The 18777-nt window shown below is 55.8% G+C and overlaps 2 long non-coding RNA genes across 2 annotated transcripts; both read left to right on the top strand.

Moving 5' to 3' along the window:
• The first annotated feature begins 651 nt into the window (after positions 1-651).
• LOC136304949 (uncharacterized) lies at positions 652-2170 on the top strand. Its single transcript, XR_010724901.1, has 3 exons — positions 652-872; positions 1085-1260; positions 2098-2170. It is a non-coding gene; the product is annotated as an uncharacterized lncRNA (long non-coding RNA).
• Positions 2171-13187: 11017 nt separating this feature from the next.
• Positions 13188-15364, top strand: LOC136304948 (uncharacterized). Its single transcript, XR_010724900.1, has 4 exons — positions 13188-13290; positions 13425-13576; positions 14148-14283; positions 15097-15364. It is a non-coding gene; the product is annotated as an uncharacterized lncRNA (long non-coding RNA).
• Positions 15365-18777: the final 3413 nt, after the last annotated feature.

The raw sequence follows: 18777 nt of genomic DNA, 5'->3' as shown, positions 1-18777 counted from the left end.
CGAGGGGCGGGGCGGGGTCGCGGGCGATGGTCCCGCCCCCAAGCCGGGGCGTGCTCGGGGCGGAGCCGGGGCGGGCTCGGGGCGGAGCCGGGGCGGGCTCGGGGCGGATCCGGGGCGGGCTCGGGGCGGGCTCGGGGCGGATCCGGGGCGGGCTCGGGGCGGATCCGGGGCGGATCCGGGGCGGGCTCGGGGCGGAGCCGAGGCGGGCTCGGGGCGGATCCGGGGCGGGCTCTGGGCGGAGCCGGGGCGGGCTCGGGGCGGAGCCGGGGCGGGCTCGGGGTGGGCTCGGGGCGGGCTCGGGGCGGAGCAGGGGCAGAGCCGGGGCGGGCTCGGGGCGGGGCCGGGGCGGAGCCGGGGCTCTGTGAGGCGGGGCCCGGAGGCAGCCGGGGCCGGGCAGTACCGGGGGCGCGGCTTCAGGGGCGCGGGGCGGGTCCCAAGTGCACGGCGCCGGGACCCCACCGGGGCGTTCCTCACCGAGCCCATAGAGCAGCAGCTACTTCCGCCACCCTTTTGAATCCCCGCGATTGGCGGGCTCGCTGAGGCATCGGCAGTGCTGATTGGACAGCGGGCCCCGGGAACCGCCCCCGCCCCCCGGCCCGCGCTGAGGGCCCGGGGCCTCCGCCCTCAGACCGGCTCCGGCTCCAACCCGGCCCGGGCTCTGCTCCGGTCCCCCCGGCCCGCCCTGAGGGCCCGGGGGCTCTGCGCCGAGACCGGCCTTGCCCCTCCCCGCCTCGCCCTGTAGTAGATTTCTGTTTGGTTTGTGGGAAGAAACAGGTGTGAGAAGTGAGATTTGTGCTGGAGAGGTGCTGCTGGGAAGAAAGGATGGAGTAAATCTGCTCCAAGGATGTGCGATGAAGAATTCAGGGTCAGAGGTGGGCAGTATTTATAAACTGTCTCCATATTTCCCTGTATCTCTGGGTGTTTGGATTGAGCCTGGGATTGTCAGCTATGTTATAAACAAGCCAACCCGGCTACTGAACTCCCAATGAACGTTTGGAAACCCTTGCACAGAAAGACAAGGTAGTAATGATTCCAAAGGAGAAAATGTAAATGAAGGGTAACGATTGCTGGGAAATTTCCTTAGGAATTGTGAACCTCACACAAACGGAATTTAGGAGGTGGAATCCCAGTTTCAGCCTTGGGCACGTGCAGGAGAAGAGGGATCCTTATTCACAGCAAGGAAAGCCCGGTGCCCCAGCGTGTCAGTGCACACAGTGCAATGTCCAGGAAATGAGCGGCAGGGACTGGCAGCAGCTGCAGGTGAGAGCTGTCACAGGCTGATTGAGGGGACAGAGCAGCCCCAGGTGAGAGCTGTCACACTGATGAGGGGACAGAGCAGCCCCAGGTGAGAGCTGTCACACTGATGAGGGGACAGGTGTAAGCTGTAAAGGATAACGAGGGGGCGGGTCCTGCCAGCACTGCTTTAAGAGGGGAGCCCGAGCTCAGTTTGGCACGGAGCTGCGGGAGGAGAGGGGTTTATGCTGGGCTCCCAGGTGAGGCTCATGGAAGGATGGTGAGTTCATCTCACAGGGGCTGGGGGAGGCCTTGGGCGTGGAACATTACTTCAGGAGGTGCTGAGGGACAAACCTTTGTGCCGAGCAGCAGCAGCACAAAAGGTTGAAATAAGTTTTGGTTTGGCATGTAGTGATGGGATTGGCGTCTATGGTGTGCTAGTGTTATCTAAAGGTTTAAACTTTAATGTTTATTTTTAAAGCTTTAAGTTAATGAATTAATATAGGTTGCAAGACATGGGCTTTTTCCTTTTTATTTGGCTAGTGGGAGGTCTTTAACTTTGGGGGCGCTCTGGGTATATGTTCTGGAGTATTATTGAGGGGATTGGACGTGGGGTTGTTTTTATTATATTCAGTAGTTTGACTGGGGGTGATAAGAGTTGGCTTTTTTTGCTGGAATTTTTTTGGGGTTGTCTGTTTGAAAATTTATGTATTTATGCAGTTAAGTGTAGTGGTGTTTCCGGTGTAACTCTTCAGCTTATGTTATTGTTTGTGTGTTTGAGGTGGTCCACTTGTCTTACGCCCTGACCGATTGGCCAACAGATCTGCTGAGATCATACATCGATGTTTGTTTTATTTCTTGTAGCCGAATAAGAGACAGCAGCCCGGTGACAGCAGGAAATTCCCAGAGGGCGAGGCGGCCTTCTGTGGCACCCGACATGGATTCTCATCCCCAGACGTCCAAGAGATAAGTGGAGGGTTCAGAGCCACAGAGGGGATGAAAATGGAGTGCTGGGTCAGGACTTGTCAGGAGGGGTTTTTGAGTCAGGTTTGGAGATAGGGATGTCCAAGATGTGCCAATTGAGAGTACAGGTGTACCAGCCCGACCCAAACCCGAAGGAGTAGCCCTAAAGACATGCCCGTTTCCCTGAGTGCGGGTACAGGCAGGAGCCCTTATGCAGGACAATGCCAGAAGGCCTGGCTGCGAGGTGTAGGGCTCTAAAGAAGTTGGGTTTAGAAGGGGGGAGGTGTAGCCACACACACAGAGGCTGAGGTAAAGGACTCAAGGACTAGAGGACACACGGTGAAAACCAGGGGAACAGGCTAGGATACAAGTCAGAGTACAGGTGTAGCGGCCCTCACAGCACTGCTACCAGCACACTTCCCCTGAGAGCAGGTGCAGGCAGCAGCCCTAGTGCAGGAACACACCAGAAGCTCTGACCTGTGCAGACACTGTCAGGCTAGGGCCAGGCAGGAAGCGATAGTGGGGAGCAGGATCCAGCAGGGCTGGGGATAACGGGGGTTTCCCGCCCCACCCACCCTGGGATTCCCTGTCTCTCCGCAGCCGGTGGAAGTGCTCCTGATTTCCCTCTCGAGGCGGCGGTTGGTAAGGCTTCGTGCCTTTTGCCACCGCAAAGAGTTCGGCTCTGTCAGCCTCTGCCCTGTCTCAGGGCCACGTTTCTTAGGGTAGGCAGGGAGCAACTGTGGATGTACCTGTCCTGCGTGCGGGACAGCTCTTGGGACCCTAACGGTGCAGAGCGTCCCCGGCTGCAAGGTCTAGGGCTCAAAAGAAGCAGGGTTCAGAAGGGAGGAGGTTACAGTGATACACACAGAGGCTGAGGTAAAGGACTGAAGGACTAGAGAACACACAGTGAAAATCAGGGGTACAGGCTAGGATACAAGTCAGAGTACAGGTATCCCGGTCCTCACAGTGCTGCTTCCAACACTGTTTCCCTGAGAGCAGGTGCCGGCAGCAATCCTAATGGCAAGGCAATGCCAGAAGTCCTGAGAGGTGCAGGCAGTAACCCTAAGCTAGGGCCAGGCAGGAAGTGACAGTGGTGGGGCCGAGTCCACAGGGTTGAGGTTCACCGGGGATGTCCACCCTGCGTTCCTGTCCTGCTCTAACCGGGGATGCTCACAGCCCTAATGGAGGCCACGGTGGGTGGGCTCAGTGCCAGTAATGCCTCTAAGGCTTTGGCGCTGCGAGCGTCGGCCTCCGAGCTCAGCTGAAGCACACACGGGGCCCGAGGACCCGGTCCTGCTTAAGAGACGGTGAGTAGCAGAGCTGCTGGTTTTTGGCTGATGTGCAGCTAAGATTATGCTTTGATGTTTGGTTTTCTTTATTGTAGCTGACTAGGAGACAGCAGGCAAGTGACAGGAGGAATTTCCCAGAGGCATAGGTGGCCTTCTTTGGGACCCAGCGTGGATTCACCTCCCCAGACATCTGAGAGATAAGTGGAGGGCTCGGAACTAGGGAGAGGATGAAAGCGGGGTGCCAGGGCAGGGGTCAGCGGGAGGGATTTTTTGAGTCGGGTTTGGAGATGGGGATGTCCCAGATGTGACCCCTTAGGCTACAATAAGGGAGAGTCTCATTCTGGATCACAGTGCTGAGGTGTGCAGGGCAGAGCAGTCCCAGGGTGTGTTGTGTCTGTTGTGCACTCTGTGTCTTTTCGGTGTCTTGTGTTTTCCTTTAGTCTTTTCAGGCGCCTGTCAAAACCTCTGGCATCAGTCTTAGCATTTCTGATCTCTGTGCTCCTCAGCCAGGTGCCTTTGTCTCAGCTGCTCGGACACTCATCAGAATCCATCTCTCTTCACAAGCATCCAGTCCGATGCCTTTTCAGGTCTTGTTCTGAGCTGTACTGACAGCCGTGCACCGCCCTGATCCATTCCGGCGGGTTAGGTCTTGTGAGAATGCAAAGACAGGTCGAGGATTCTGACCGTAGGGTTCTCGGGCATCCATCTCTGCATTTCTTGGGATAAGTCATCCCGATGGCATCTTGTTCCTGCAGGGTTCTCTGAGCCTGGCCAGCTCACCTTCCTTCTCACCTCGGTCATCTCATTCCGAGTTCTCTGGACCCTCAGGGTCATTCTTCTTGCCCAGAGTTTTCTGTCCCTGTTGCGTCCCCTCGTTTGTCCTGTGCTGTGTCACGGGTGTTGGTGTGTGTTTGGCCGGGAGCTGCTCTGCCTTGATGCTCAGTCTGGGTGTAGGGGTACGAGGGTAATAGTGCCGGGGGCTTGAAATTTGTGATGTGGGGTGTAGTTAGACTGTCGAGGGTATTCCTAGATTTCCACAAGATGTGTGGAGCTGTCAAGGTATCCTGCAGCACTCTGACTTTTGTCCGAACTTCCTTTCAGATGCAGAGGGATGAAATCTGTGGCAGAGCCCCCCATCCTGGGTGAGGGGCTCCCCTGAGAAGGTCAGTCACTGTTTGTGTTTGCAGGGGAGGTGTAAATGATGGCTGTGTTACATCTCTGTTCTTTGTCTTTATTTTTAGGTGGTAAAGCCGGATCTCAGCAGTCAAGCTGACGTGGGCGAGGTGAGCAGCGATGGGTGGACAGAAGCAGTTGCTATTGTTCAAGCCTCACTCGCTGGTGCAACTCTAAGCCTCCGTTATTGTGTGTTTTAGGGAGTCCACTCGCAGGAGGCCGAGCTCCCCTCTCACCAACCGGACGACAGACCCGGGTCACCTCACCCGTGAGCCCTCCGGGAGCGTTCCAGGAGTCTGTGATGGAGCCTTGATCTTCTCCTTGTGAAGGCCCCATCCAGGTAGTCTTGGATAACGGGCGAGGAGTTGAGGTGAGTCAGGGAGGAGAAGGAGGGATGGTCCCCTCAAGTTCCAGCGCTGCCACGTCACATTGTCTGCTCTTTACCCAGGCAGACCCTGCGACGCCGGCGTTGGCCTCTGAGCGCAGCTGAAGCACGGGGCCGAGGACACGGGCAAGCTTAGGAGACAGTGAGTAGCAGAATTGTCAGGTTTTGGGTGATGGGCTGCCAAGATTATGCTTTGATGTTTGGTTTTCTTTATTGTAGCTGTGTAGGAGACAACAGCCCAGCAACAGCAGGAATTTCCCTGAGGGAGAGGCGGCCTTCTTTGCCACCCAGCGTGGATTCACCTCCCTAGACGTCCGAGAGATAAGTGGAGGGCTCGGAGCCAGGGAGGGCTTGAAAGCGGGGTGTGGGATCAGGGGCCACCGGGAGGGATTTTTTGAGTCATTTTTGGTGACAGGGATGTCCAAGATGTGACCGCTTAGGCTACAGAAAGTCTCATTCTGGATCAGAGTGCCGAGGTGTGCCGGGCAGAGCAGTGCTGGTGTGTGTTGTGTCACTTGTCTGTTGTGCACTCTGTCTGTTTGGTGTCTTGTCTTTTCCTTTTGTCCTTTGAGGGGCCTATCAAAACCCCTGGCATCAGTCTTAGCATTTCTGATCTCTGTGCTCCTCAGCCAGGTGCCTTTGTCTCAGCTGCTCGGACACTCATCAGAATCCATCTCTCTTCACAAGCATCCAGTCCGATGCCTTTTCAGGTCTTGTTCTGAGCTGTACTGACAGCCGTGCACCGCCCTGATCCATTCCGGCGGGTTAGGTCTTGTGAGAATGCAAAGGCAGGTAGAGGATTCTGACCGTAGGATTCTCGGGCATCCATCTCTGCATTTCTTGGGATAAGTCATCCCGATGGCATCTTGTTCCTGCAGGGTTCTCTGAGCCTGGCCAGCTCACCTTCAGTCTCACCTCGGTCATCTCATTCCAAGTTCTCTGGACCCTCAGGGTCATTCTTCTTGCCCAGAGTTTTCTGTCCCTGTTGTGTCCCCTCGTTTGTCCTGTGCTGTGTCACGGGTGTTGGTGTGTGTTTGGCCCGGAGCTGCTCTGCCTTGATGCTCAGTCTGGGTGTAGGGGTAATAGGATAATAGTGCTGGGGGCTTGAAATTTGTGATGTGGAGTGTAGCAGGGCTGTCGAGGGTATTCCTAGATTTCCACAAGATATGTGGAGCTGTCAAGGTATCCTGCAGCACTCTGACTGTTGTTCTGACTTTCTTTCAGATGCAGGTGGATGAAATCTGTGGCAGAGCCCCCCATCCTGGGTGAGGGGGCTCCCCTGAGAAGGTCGGTCCCTGTTTTGATTTGCAGGGGAGGTGTAAATGGTGGCCGTGTTACAGCTCTGTTCTTTGTCTTTATTTTTAGACCAGACCCTGCGACGCCGGCGTTGGCCTCTGAGCGCAGCTGAAGCACAGGGCCGAGGACACAGGCAAGCTTAGGAGACTGTGAGTAGCAGAATTGCTGGTTTCTGGCTGATGTGCTGCTAAGAGCACAGGGTCACGTTTAGTTCTCTTTATTGTAGCTGACGAGGAGACACCAGCCTGGTCACAGCAGGAATTTCCCCGAGGGAGAGGCAGCCTTCTTTGGGACCCGGCGTGGATGCACCTCCCCAGACATCTGAGAGATAAGTGGAGAGCTCAGAGCCGTAGAGGGCATGAAAGAAGAGTGTGGGGTCACTAGCAAGGTTTTTTGAGTCAGGTTTGAAGACAGGGATGTCTAAGCTGTGACCCCTTAAGTTTCATCCAGGGAGAGTCTCATTCTGGATCACAGTGCCGAGGTGTGCAGGGCAGAGCAGTCCTGGTGTGTGTTGTGTCTGTTGTGCACTCTGTGTCTTGGGTGTCTTGTGTGTGCTGTCTTTTCCCTTAGCCCTTCAGGGGCCTGTCAAAACCTCTGGCATCAGTCTTAGCATTTCTGATCTCTGTGCTCCTCAGCCAGGTGCCTTTGTCTCAGCTGCTCGGACACTCATCAGAATCCATCTCTCTTCACAAGCATCCAGTCCGATGCCTTTTCAGGTCTTGTTCTGAGCTGTACTGACAGCCGTGCACCGCCCTGATCCATTCCGGCGGGTTAGGTCTTGTGAGAATGCAAAGACAGGTCGAGGATTCTGACCGTAGGGTTCTCGGGCATCCATCTCTGCATTTCTTGGGATAAGTCATCCCGATGGCATCTTGTTCCTGCAGGGTTCTCTGAGCCTGGCCAGCTCACCTTCCGTCTCACCTCGGTCATCTCATTCCAAGTTCTCTGGACCCTCAGGGTCATTCTTCTTGCCCAGAGTTTTCTGTCCCTGTTGTGTCCCCTCGTTTGTCCTGTGCTGTGTCACGGGTGTTGGTGTGTGTTTGGCCCGGAGCTGCTCTGCCTTGATGCTCAGTCTGGGTGTAGGGGTAATAGGATAATAGTGCTGGGGGCTTGAAATTTGTGATGTGGAGTGTAGCAGGGCTGTCGAGGGTATTCCTAGATTTCCACAAGATATGTGGAGCTGTCAAGGTATCCTGCAGCACTCTGACTGTTGTTCTGACTTTCTTTCAGATGCAGAGGGATGAAATCCGTGGCAGAGCCCCCCATCCTGGGTGAGGGGCTCCCCTGAGAAGATCGATCGCTATTCAAGGTGAGAGTCACATATTTCACATTTTTTGGCACTCCAGTGCAGGCCACCTGCATTTACAGCTTGAAACAGGTGAGTCCCTTGGTAACCCCTGGGCAGCAGCTGGAGCCTGCTCCGGGCTGGGCTGAGGGAGCAAACACTTGTGGCTGACACAGCTCCACACTGGGGGTACTTGGGAAAACACCTGCCTTGTCCTGGATTGGTTTTTTTTTTGAGCTTTTGACAAGGTTTTAGTCATCACCTTGGTAAAAATAAATGGTAAGGACTGAAAACATGAGAGGCTGGCAGGTTATATGCACGAAAGACAACTTTTTTTTCCTTAAATATTTGTGCAACCTGTATCTTAATTTTGAGACTCTTTTTTGGTCAACTTTATTGTAAAACCCCCTTATTTTCAAGTTAGCTGCTTCAATAATGAATTTGTTTTACAAATACCCGCTAATGTCCGAAGGTTAAAGCACTAACACCAACATCCCACCTCTTTTATTTTTGCAGCAAAATTTTATCTTTACTAAACTTGAAACTTGATGTTTTTGCAGGTAGTAAGTTAAAGAAGGTGTTTATCTGCCCATCACTGATAGTCAGGGTCATGAAGAAATTGCTCTAGTGTTCTAAAATAAATGCAGATTTTTAGGCCTCTCCCATTCTCTCTGACTAGCAGCATGTGAATTGATTTTTGATCTCCTTTCTGTTGGTGTCTGTGGGTTTTAAGCGGCATGGAGAAGGTGTCTGTGGACATGGCACCCAGGGAATGGTGCTGGGAAGGGCAGGATGGAAAGGAGCTGCTCAGGAATCCAGAGCAGCAGTGGAGTGGGAGCTGGTGCTGCTGCCTCAGTCACACCCTCCTGGACAGTCTGTGCAGTGATAATATTCCTACTTTCCCTCCTGAACCTGGGGTTGGAGGAGAACATGAGTCTTGGCATTGTTGCAAAGGGGAACTCCAGGGAAAAACTGCTGTTTGTGTCCTCAGAGAGCAGTGGGAAGAGCCTGGGAGAAATCCTGGCTGGCTGAGGGATCCTTGTGTCCCCTCAGGAATAAATCCCTGCGTCTCCTCAGACCTGCTGGTTTGCAGTAGAGTTTGGGCACCTTTCGCTGCAGCTGTGGTTCTTAATAACTGGAAGTCCATGGATTGCTGGGCGATTCCCATAAGTTCTCCTATTTTGTAGGAGCTGCACGGTGAGGTCAGCATTCTGATGGAGGCCCTGGCACAGCTGCCAAGGGCAAGGAACGTGGAGCATCCCGGGGCTTCTCCCACCCGAGTTTCTCCCGGAGCGTGCTGCGTGTCGTGCCGGATGTTTAACCCGGGTTTGGGGTGTTCTCCTGCAGTCCCAGCTCTGACTGCTGCCCCCGAGCCCCGGCCTTGCTCGGTCCCAGCACTGAACCTGGCAGGTGGGTGTGCTTTTCCAGCCCTTTAATCCCACGGGCAATCCCAGATTCCCGGAGCTCCCCGAGGCACAGCCTGGCCTCCCTCCCTGGGAGCTGCATTTCAGTCTGCCTGGACCAAGGCCATCCTGTTTGAGACTTTATTCCTGTTGCTTTTCCTCTTCCAGGTTGTGGGCAAAAAGGAGAGAGCCAGTAGGAAGTGAAGCCACTGGAAGGCCTTATCCCAGTCCAAGGTTGGATAGGAGTAACTGGACCTGTTGAATTCCTCTGCTCTAATTTAAAGGGAAGTGGGAAGCAGATTTTAAATCATCATTCCATGAACTTTCACCAACTTCATGACTCTTGCAAAAGTTTTCAATGTTAGAAATTCCTGAGCTTGTTTTCCAGGCAAGCTTGGATTTAGATGTTATTCCTTCCTTTTATTTGAAGGAATAACTCTGATTTTCTCTCTGATTTTAGTAAGGGAATATTTATTTATTCCAATTTTCCATCCTAATTGGAATTTTTGCACCTTGTAGAGCACATTTCCAAGGAAATTTACCCAATTAATGTTGGTAAATCAGGAATTGTCCAGCACCATCTCCACAAAATTCTGTGAATTCCCAAGAAAACGTTGAAGTATTTATTTGCCATGATTCATCTCTTTGTAAAGTTCAATTTACTGCATTTTTAATTACATAAATGCCATTAAAACCTGAATCCAGGCCTAGCTGCTGTTCCTTGGACACAGGGGGCTGGTTCTTTCCTACCTTGGCACATTTGGGTGTTTGTCCAAAATGAGCTTCCCACTAAAATAGAATTTGTTTCCAAGCAAAAGTGGGAATTGTCTAGAAAACCTTCTGTTCTGGGGGGCACTGGGTTTGTTTCCCTTATTGCTGCATAATTGAGGAAAGCCATGGTGCTTTTTTAGGCAGTGGCAGGAGGTGAAAGCTGCATTTATTTAATTTTGTATTTTATTTCTTGTTATTTTTGTATTTTTATGCTCTTTTGTTGTGGTTTCTCATGTTGCGTTTTGTGGTTTTTCAAAGACTTTTTCTTCCGTTTTTTAATTTTTATATTTTTTTCTTTAGCTATTTATTTACTTGTTAAAACTACTTTTAGTTTTTTATTTTAATTTTTTGTTTAAATTTTTTTTCCACTTTTTTGTTACTTTGAAATTTTTTTCTTTTGGTATTTTAATTTTATTTATTATTTTCTATAGTTTTGGTTTATTTTTTCATGTTTTCTTTGTTCCTTTTTTTTTTCCCCATACTCTTTCTTCCCCCGGGCGCCTGGGGGTTTGGCTGTTGGCAAGAAAGATGAGAAATGACCTCGGTGCCCGCTGGACGTCGGGATGTCACAGAGAGCGCAGTTGGCAAAAGCTCTGTATTTTCTGCTCCATAAAACTCCTGAAGGGAGAAAGCTGTGACCACCGTGGTGCCGTTTTTTCCTTCCCAGCCCCGACCAGGTCTCCTCCTACCCGTGCACAGTGTTACCAGCAGCAGCCTGCTGTCCAGGCTGTCGAGGCGTATTTCAGAGGGGGCAATAAAAACAAAGTAGACGTTTTATTTTGAACTCTCCGACCCTGCTTGTTTATTAGCAAAGAACTCCAAAACAAAGCGAACAAAAAAAGAAAACCCACAAACTAAACTCCCCCGCAACCCACCAAAAAAAAACCATAGAGAAAGAGAAAACATGCCCATATTATTTGAATAAAGATTAAAACTTTACCCCTTAGAAAACCAGGCTCATTTAATTCAAATTAATTGTGTTTCTGATGTGTTAGGTTAATGAATTCATCTAGTGTAAAATATCGTTTAAAATATAAACAAACGAATTAAAAAATAATGAAAAAGAAAAATAACAAAAAGTATAGGATATGAAAAATAATAATAAATACACAATATATTATTACATACTACACGTTTTATAAATATATATAATATACATAATATAAACATCTATAATGTACATAATCATGATATTTCAATGAAATGTATTATTATTTATAACATTACATAATAAATAATAAATTATTTTATATATAACTTTCTATACTTAATATATATAATAAATATAATAGTATAATAAACATAATACATGATGTATAATGTACATAATATAAAAGCTGAATTGTAATGATTAATGTAAATATCAGAATCACAAAGATAAAAAATATTGAAATAGAGCCTGAACGAAAGGCTTTTTTGTTTCGGTCTGGTTGCTGGCAGGGTTCTCGCAGGTGTGCTCGGGGGTCTTTTGGGCCATTTATTCCGGAGGCTGTTCGGAAGGGCATTTCTGGGCACGTTCGTTTATGGCTCCGCTCCGCGCCGCCGCGCGGCAGTGCTGCCACCCTGTGGGCAGAGAGCGGTAGTGCAGCTTCCCCCCCCGCCCGGCCCGCCCGATCTGTGCGGCAATGCTGCCATCGTGTGGGCAAACAGCGGTAGTGCAGCTGTCCCTCCCGCCCGTCCCGCCTGATCTGTGCGGCAATGCTGCCATCGTGTGGGCAAAGAGCGGTAGTGCAGCTGTCCCTCCCGCCCGTCCCGCCTGATCTGTGCGGCAATGCTGCCACCCTGTGGGCAAAGAGCGGTAGTGCAGCTGTCCCCCATGACCGTCCCGCCGGAGCCGTGCGGCAGTGCTGCCACCCTGTGGGCAAAGAGCGGTAGTGCAGCTGTCCCCCCCCCGCCCGTCCCCGACGCGCGTGGCAGCCCCGCAATGTGAGCTCGGGGGCGGCGCTGCCGCCCGCCCGCCCGCAGCTCGGGGCCGAAAGGGAGGGAAAAAGGCAAGGAGCCCGGGCGCGTGGCAGCCGGCTGCCTGCGCGCGCCACCCGGACCCCGGAGCCGTCCGGGCGCGCTTTTCCGCGGCGTCTGCGGGTGTGCGGACACGGGATGGGGGCGCAGCGGCGCCGCGGGCGGCAGTCCATTGAGTCAGGCGCTTGTGTGAGCGGCCGAGGGGGCATTTTAGTGGGTTCCACTACCAAGATGGCGGCGAGACGCGAGGCGCCTGACCTTCTAAAAAGGGCGGCCAAAAGGGCGGGAAAAATAAGGACCCTATAGGTGTTTATGCAGCTGCCTGCACAAAACCCCGACTACGGCGCCGCCCGGGGGCAATTTTCCGCGGCGTTTCCAGGTGTGGGGACACGGGGCGTGTGCTCAGTCGCGCCGCGTCCGCGTTCAGATTCGTTGATTTAGTCAGGCGTCTGCGTAAACACCTGGCGGAGGCCTATGCCGAGCCGCAAAGAACATGGCGGCCGGGACGGAAGTGGCCTCAGGAGCAACCAAGATGGCGGCAAGGGAAAGCGGAAGTCACACGTCGCCCCTCACAAAATGGCGCCGAAGCGCGAGGCGCCCGACCTTCCAAAAAAGGCGGCCAAAAGGGCGGGAAAAAATAAGGACCCTATAGGCATTTAGCCAGACGCCTGCACAAAAACCCCGACTACGGCGCTGCCCGGGCGCAATTTTCCGCGGCGTTTCCAGGTGTGCCGACACGGGCCGTGTGCTCAGTCGCGACGCGCTTGCGTTCGGATTCGTGGATTTAGTCAGGCGTCTGTGTAAACACCTGGCGGAGGCCTATGCCGAGCCGCAAAGAACATGGCGGCCGGGACGGAAGTGGCCTCAGGAGCAACCAAGATGGCGGCAAGGAAAAGCGGAAGTCACGCGTCGCCCCTCACAAAATGGCGCCGAGGCGCGAGGCGCCCGACCTTCCAAAAAGGGCGGCCAAAAGGGCGGGAAAAAATAAGGACCCTGTAGGCGTTTACGCAGATGCCTGCACAAAAACCCCGACTACAGCGCCGCCCGGGCGCAATTTTCCGCGGCGTTTCCAGGTGTGCAGACACCGGCCATGTGCTCATCCGCGCCGCCTCCGGGTTCGGATTCGTGGATTTAGTCAGGCGTCTGTGTAAACACCTGCCGGGGGCCTTAGCGGTGCCGCAAAAAAGATGCCGGCGGGACCGGAAGTGGCCTCAGACGCAACCAAGATGGCGGCAAGGAAGGGCGGAATGCTCGTGGGGCTCATCGCGGCCGAAAATCACCGAGTGCAGCTCACACCCTGCAATGGCAAAAGCTGTTTTATTAAAACTCAGCCGAGAATTTTCCTCTTATTTCCAGGTCACAGGATATACTGAGCCTGAGAGGGATCCTAAAATCTGACTCTCAAGCAGATGGACCGTTTGAGAATCGAACTCAGCACCTTGGCATTACCCGGACTCTGCTCCAAGCAGCTGAACCAATCTCTGCATTATGGGGATGGACCTCCATAGGATGGCAACGCTTGGCCCCACTAAGGTAAGTGCAGTGCCGCCTTCTCTGCCAAAGCTGCTTCACACAGCAGCCCCTGGAATGGCTCGAGGGCAGAACTGGCTGGCAGGTCACGACAGCACAAAGCTCTTCCAGTGACGCTGATTTCCTGTCCTTTCCAGGATTTACTCAACAGCTGCCGTAAAAGTACTTACACAAAGTCTCTTTCTGGGCGGAAAAGAGCAGGACAAGTCCTGAGGCTTCCCTTCTTCCACGGCCAAAGTTCTGGAGAGAGGCAGGGCCGGTCCCACCCGCACAGGGGCGTTTCCTGCAGGTGAGTGTTGCCGGGCCAAACTGATGGCAGCTGCTGAGGCCGGGGCTGCTTTTCTGGCCGGAGGCCTCGGTGCCCCCCCGTGCCGCCTGCAGTGTCCCTCGGTGTTTCCTGCAGGTGTCCCGGGTGCCCGGAGGCGCAGGGAGGAAGGAGGCCGGCAGCCCCAGCGGGGCCAGCAGCCCTGGGATGATGTGCAGGGGAGGAGCTGTGCCTGCGGGGCCCCGCCCGTGGCAGCGGCGGCCAAACGCAGGGCCCGGGGCCGGGCTCGGGGCTGGCACGGACACGGCCCCGGGGCTGCCGCGGCTCCTCGGCCAGGGGCTGCTCCCACCGGGCACGGGGAGATGCTGCAGCCCGGACAGAGGCACCCACAGCCCAAGAGCTCCCCAGGGAACAGCTGGCATTGCCCGGGAACGGCGGCTCGGGCTGTCTGCAGAGGGGCTCAGACAGCAATTCCCACCTCCCGGAGCTCCCACACAGTTGCCAGGGATGTCCTGGCCACCCCAAATCCCCTCCCTTTCAGCCTGAGGACATCACCCATCGGCAGCATTAAAGCCAAGGTGCTCCTTCCTCACAGAAATTAAATCCAGAGCAACGGCCCTCGGAGATGCCTCAAAATCAAAGGTTTGAGTGGGATGGAGTTTCGTTTGGATGAAGTCTGGACTTTTCCAGGGAGCCAGCCGGAGTGCAGAAGTGATGGAAAGCTTTTGCAGGTGGGTCCCACTGGAGGTGTGCTGAAGGCAGGGATGGGCATCCCTTGCCTGAGGGAAAGGCACTTGCAGAGGCCACTGCTGGGGCTCGGAAAGGAGCTGAGCTCCTGAAGGGAGCTGTGTCCTCCCGAGGGCACAGGGGCTACCTCAGCACAGGCCGGCCAGTGCCTTCTCCTGCTCTGAAACATCACCTGGAGCCCGAGCTCAGGGGGTGGCTGAATTCCAGGGAAATCTGACAGGTGACCCCCAGGGGATGAGGGTTAGAATTAACCAAATCTATGGAATAGAAACCTATCCTGTCCCTATCCTGCTGAGCTTCCTTGGAAGCTCTGCTAGTTCCTGACACATCTGGCATTCAAGCAGCAGCTCTGCGTGGGAATATCCATGCTCTGTGAGGCACTGTGAGGTTATTGCAGCAGGAACTGAGCAGGGAATTCGGGGCCGTGGGTATAATTCATCTAAACTAGCAAAGGTGACAGTGAACCCCAAATCTGGGCACCACACAGAGAACAATCTTTGTGCTGCCCTGTCAGCTCAAGCCCCTGGGCTGGGAAGTTTTGGGAGTCAAACATATGGAATGATAAAAGTCACAGCAACTGGTGTCACCCCGAGGGACAGTCCAAGTCCCAGACAATTCCTCTGCAGTCCCCTGGGGGGGAAAACACCCTCTGTCTGCCAGGAGCCCTGACTCTGTTTCTCCTATCAGCTGTGTTGGGCTTTAAGAACTTGAAATAACTTTGAAGCCAAAGAAATCACCTTTTCCTTCTGGTTTGATTTTGTTTTTTTGTTGTTTTTTTTTTTTTTTTTTTCTTTCAGGTGCTGGACTTGCTTCTGTGGATGTGTGCTGAGCTCTGGCTGCAGGGGACTGTCAGGCCTGAATGGCTGTGAGTTTGTGTTCTTCTCGCTGGGGAAGCAGAAATAATTATTAATTAGACTGCAGAAATGTTTTCAGAAACCTTTCCCCTTTCCTGCCCTTTGCTGGTGGATCTTCTCTTTCTGCCTTTGACTTTACAAAGCTGTTCCCTGATGTCAATTCCCCTGCCTGAATTCCTTGCAGCTCCTAGCTGGGAAAAACTGGGATGATGTCCTAGGGATGTTCTTAGGGGAGGACAGAGGTGAGATTTTTGCCTGTATTTTTCTAATATTTTCTAAAATTTCAGGGAGCTGCTCCTGCTCCTGCCCCTAATCCTGCTGCTGCTGCACAAGTGGAGCCTTGTCAGCGAAGACCTGCATCTGCAGGAGGCCCCGCAGGCCCTGGCTGGGAAGTGCCAAAACAAAGAAGTGATCAGTAAGTGCTGAACTGCTTCCAGGAGGGCGTATTTTGTTGCAGCCGTTACAGACCAACCGTGTGGTGCTGGTGACTTTGTGTGAGTTGCTTTATTAAAGCCAATCGTTGGTAAGGGTTTTGAGCCTGCCTTGGAGAGCACTTGGAGCTCTGGGTGCCCTGGCTTTCCCCTAGGTGGCCCTGGGGGCGCCCCGGCTGTCCCCTAGGTGTCCCTGGGGTGCTCTGGCTGTCCCTGGGGTTGCCCTGGCTGTCCCCTAGGTGTCCCTGGAGTGCCCTGGCTGTCCCCTAGGTGTCCCTTGGGGTCCACGGGCTGTCCACTAGGTGTCCCTTGGGGGGACCTGACTGTCCCTGGGATGCCCTGGCTGTCCCCTAGGTGTCCCTTGGGGTCCACGGGCTGTCCACTAGGTGTCCCTTGGGGGGACCTGACTGTCCCTGGGATGCCCTGGCTGTCCCCTAGGTGTCCCTGGGGGTGCCCTGGCTGTCCCCTAGTTGTCCCTGGGGTGCCCTGGCTGTCTCTTAGGTGTCCCTGGGGGTGCCCTGGCTGTCCCCTAGGTGTCCCAGGACTGCCCTGGCTGTCTTTTAGGTGTCCCTGGGGGTGCCCTGACTGTCCCCTAGGTGTCCTTGGGCTGCCTTGCTGTCCCCAAGGCGTCCCTGGGGTGCCCTGGCTGTCCCTGGGGGTCCCTGGGGTTGCCTTCCCTGTCCCCTAGGTGTCCCTGGGGTGCCCTGGCTGTCCCCTCGGTGTCCCTGGGGGTGCCCTGGGTGTCCCCTAGGTGTCCCTGGGGGTGCCCTGGGTGTCCCTGGGGTGCCCTGGGGGTGCCCTGGCTGTTCCTTAGGTGTCCCTGGGGGTGCCCTGGCTGTCCCTTAGGTGTCCCTGGGGGTTCCCTGGCTATCTGTGGGGTGCCGTGGCTGCCTCTGGGGTGCCCTTGATGTCCCCTAGGTGTCCCTGGGGTGCCCTGAGTGTCCCTGGGGTGCCCTGGCTGTCCCTTAGGTGTCCCTGGGGGTTCCCTGGCTATCTGTGGGGTGCCGTGGCTGCCTCTGGGGTGCCATTGATGTCCCCTAGGTGTCCCTGGGGGTGCCTTGTCTGTCCCTGGGGGGGCCCTGGGGGTACCCTGGTGTCCCTGGGAGGGCCCTGGCTGTCCCCTAAGTGTCCCTGGGGGTGCTCTGGTGTCCCTGGGGATGCCCTGGCTGTCCCCTAGCTGTCCCTGGGGGTGCCCTGGGTGTCCTTGGGGTGCTCTGGCTGTCCCCTAGGTGTCCCTGGAGTGCCCTGACTGTCCCCTAGGTGTCCCTGGGGGTTCCCTGGCTGTCCCCTAGTTGTCCCTGGGGGAGCCCTGGCGGACCCTAGGGTGCCCTGCCTGTCCCCTAGGTGTCCCTGGGAGTGCCCTGGCTGTCACCTAGGTGTCCCTGGGGGTCCCTGGCTGTCCCCTAGTTGTCCCTGGGGGAGCCCTGGCTGTCCCAAGGGTGCCCTGCCTGTCCCCTAGGTGTCCCTGGGGTCCCCTGGGTGTCCCCGGGGGTGCCCTGGCTGTTCCTGTGGTGCCCTGGCTGTCTTCTAGGTGTCCCTGGGGGGCCCTGGCTGTCCCCTAGGTGTCCCTGGGGTGCCCTGGCTGTCCCTGGGGTGCCCAGGCTTTCCTATAGGTGTCCCTGGGGGTGCCCTGGCTGTCCCCTAGGTGTCCCAGGGCTGCCCTGGCTGTCCCATAGGTGTCCCTGGGGGTGCCCTGGCTGTTCCTTAGGTGTCCCTGGGGGTGCCCTGGCTGTCCCTTAGGTGTCCCTGGGGGTTCCCTGGCTATCTGTGGGGTGCCGTGGCTGCCTCTGGGGTGCCCTTGATGTCCCCTAGGTGTCCCTGGGGTGCCCTGAGTGTCCCTGTGGGTGCCCTGGCTGTCCCCTAGGTGTCCCTGGGGTTCCCTGGCTGTCCCTGGGGTGCCCAGGCTTTCCTATAGGTGTCCCTGGGGGTGCCCTGGCTGTCCCCTAGGTGTCCCAGGGCTGCCCTGGCTGTCCCATAGGTGTCCCTGGGGGTGCCCTGGCTGTTCCTTAGGTGTCCCTGGGGGTGCCCTGGCTATCTGTGGGGTGCCGTGGCTGCCTCTGGGGTGCCCTTGATGTCCCCTAGGTGTCCCTGGGGTGCCCTGAGTGTCCCTGGGGTGCCCTGGCTGTCCCCTAGGTGTCCTTGGGTTGCCCTGCTGTCCCCAAGGCGTCCCTGGGGTGCCCTGGCTGTCCCCTAGGTGTCCCTGGGGGTGCCCTGGATGTCCCTGGGGGTCCCTGGCTGTCCCGTAGGTGTCCCAGGGCTGCCCTGGCTGTCCCCTAGGTGTCCCTGGGGGTGCCCTGGGTGTCTCTGTGGGTGCACTGGCTGTCCCCTAGGTGTCCCTGGGGTCCCCTGGGTGTCCCCGGGGGTGCCCTGGCTGTTCCTGTGGTGCCCTGGCTGTCTTCTAGGTGTACCTGGGGGGCCCTGGCTGTCCCCTAGGTGTCCCTGGGGTTCCCTGGCTGTCCCTGGGGTGCCCAGGCTTTCCTATAGGTGTCCCTGGGGGTGCCCTGGCTGTCCCCTAGGTGTCCCAGGGCTGCCCTGGCTGTCCCATAGGTGTCCCTGGGGGTGCCCTGGCTGTTCCTTAGGCGTCCCTGGGGGTTCCCTGGCTATCTGTGGGGTGCCGTGGCTGCCTCTGGGGTGCCCTTGATGTCCCCTAGGTGTCCCTGGGGTGCCCTGAGTGTCCCTGTGGGTGACCTGGCTGTCCCCTAGGTGTCCCTGGGGTGCCCTGGCTGTCCTTTAGGTGTCCCTGGGGGTGCCCTGGCTGTCCCTGGGGTGCCCTGGCTGTCCCTGGGGTGCCCTGGCTGTCCATTAGGTGTCCCTGTGGGTGCCCTGGCTGTCCCCTAGGTGTCCCTGGGGTGCCCTGGCTGTCCTTTAGGTGTCCCTGGGGTGCCCTGGCTGTCCCCTAGGTGTCCCTGCCTCGCTCGTATCCTCGACTCCGCCTCCGGCGCCATGGTGACACCCCTCCCAGTCTGGATCAGTGTGGCCACACCCCCTCCCCTGGGGCCATTAGACCCATCCCAGTACAGAGCAGTAAGGCACCGTGTGCCCACCATGGACCCCCACACGCCTGCCAGTTCGTCCCAGTCCACTCCCCGTCCATCCCAGTTCTCTCTGATCACCCTCCCAGTGCTCCCAGTCCATCCCAGTCCCGCAGGTGCTGGTGCTTGTGGCTTGATCAGCTGGTGCCTGTCCGCAACGT

The sequence above is a fragment of the Chamaea fasciata genome, unplaced genomic scaffold (genome assembly GCF_029207755.1).
Source record: "Chamaea fasciata isolate MVZ Bird 193981 ecotype frontalis unplaced genomic scaffold, bChaFas1.0.hap1 SCAF_228, whole genome shotgun sequence".
Taxonomy (NCBI): Eukaryota; Metazoa; Chordata; class Aves; order Passeriformes; family Sylviidae; genus Chamaea; species Chamaea fasciata.
The sequence above is the reverse complement of the archived record's forward strand: the minus strand, read 5'-3'. Positions and strand labels throughout refer to the sequence as shown.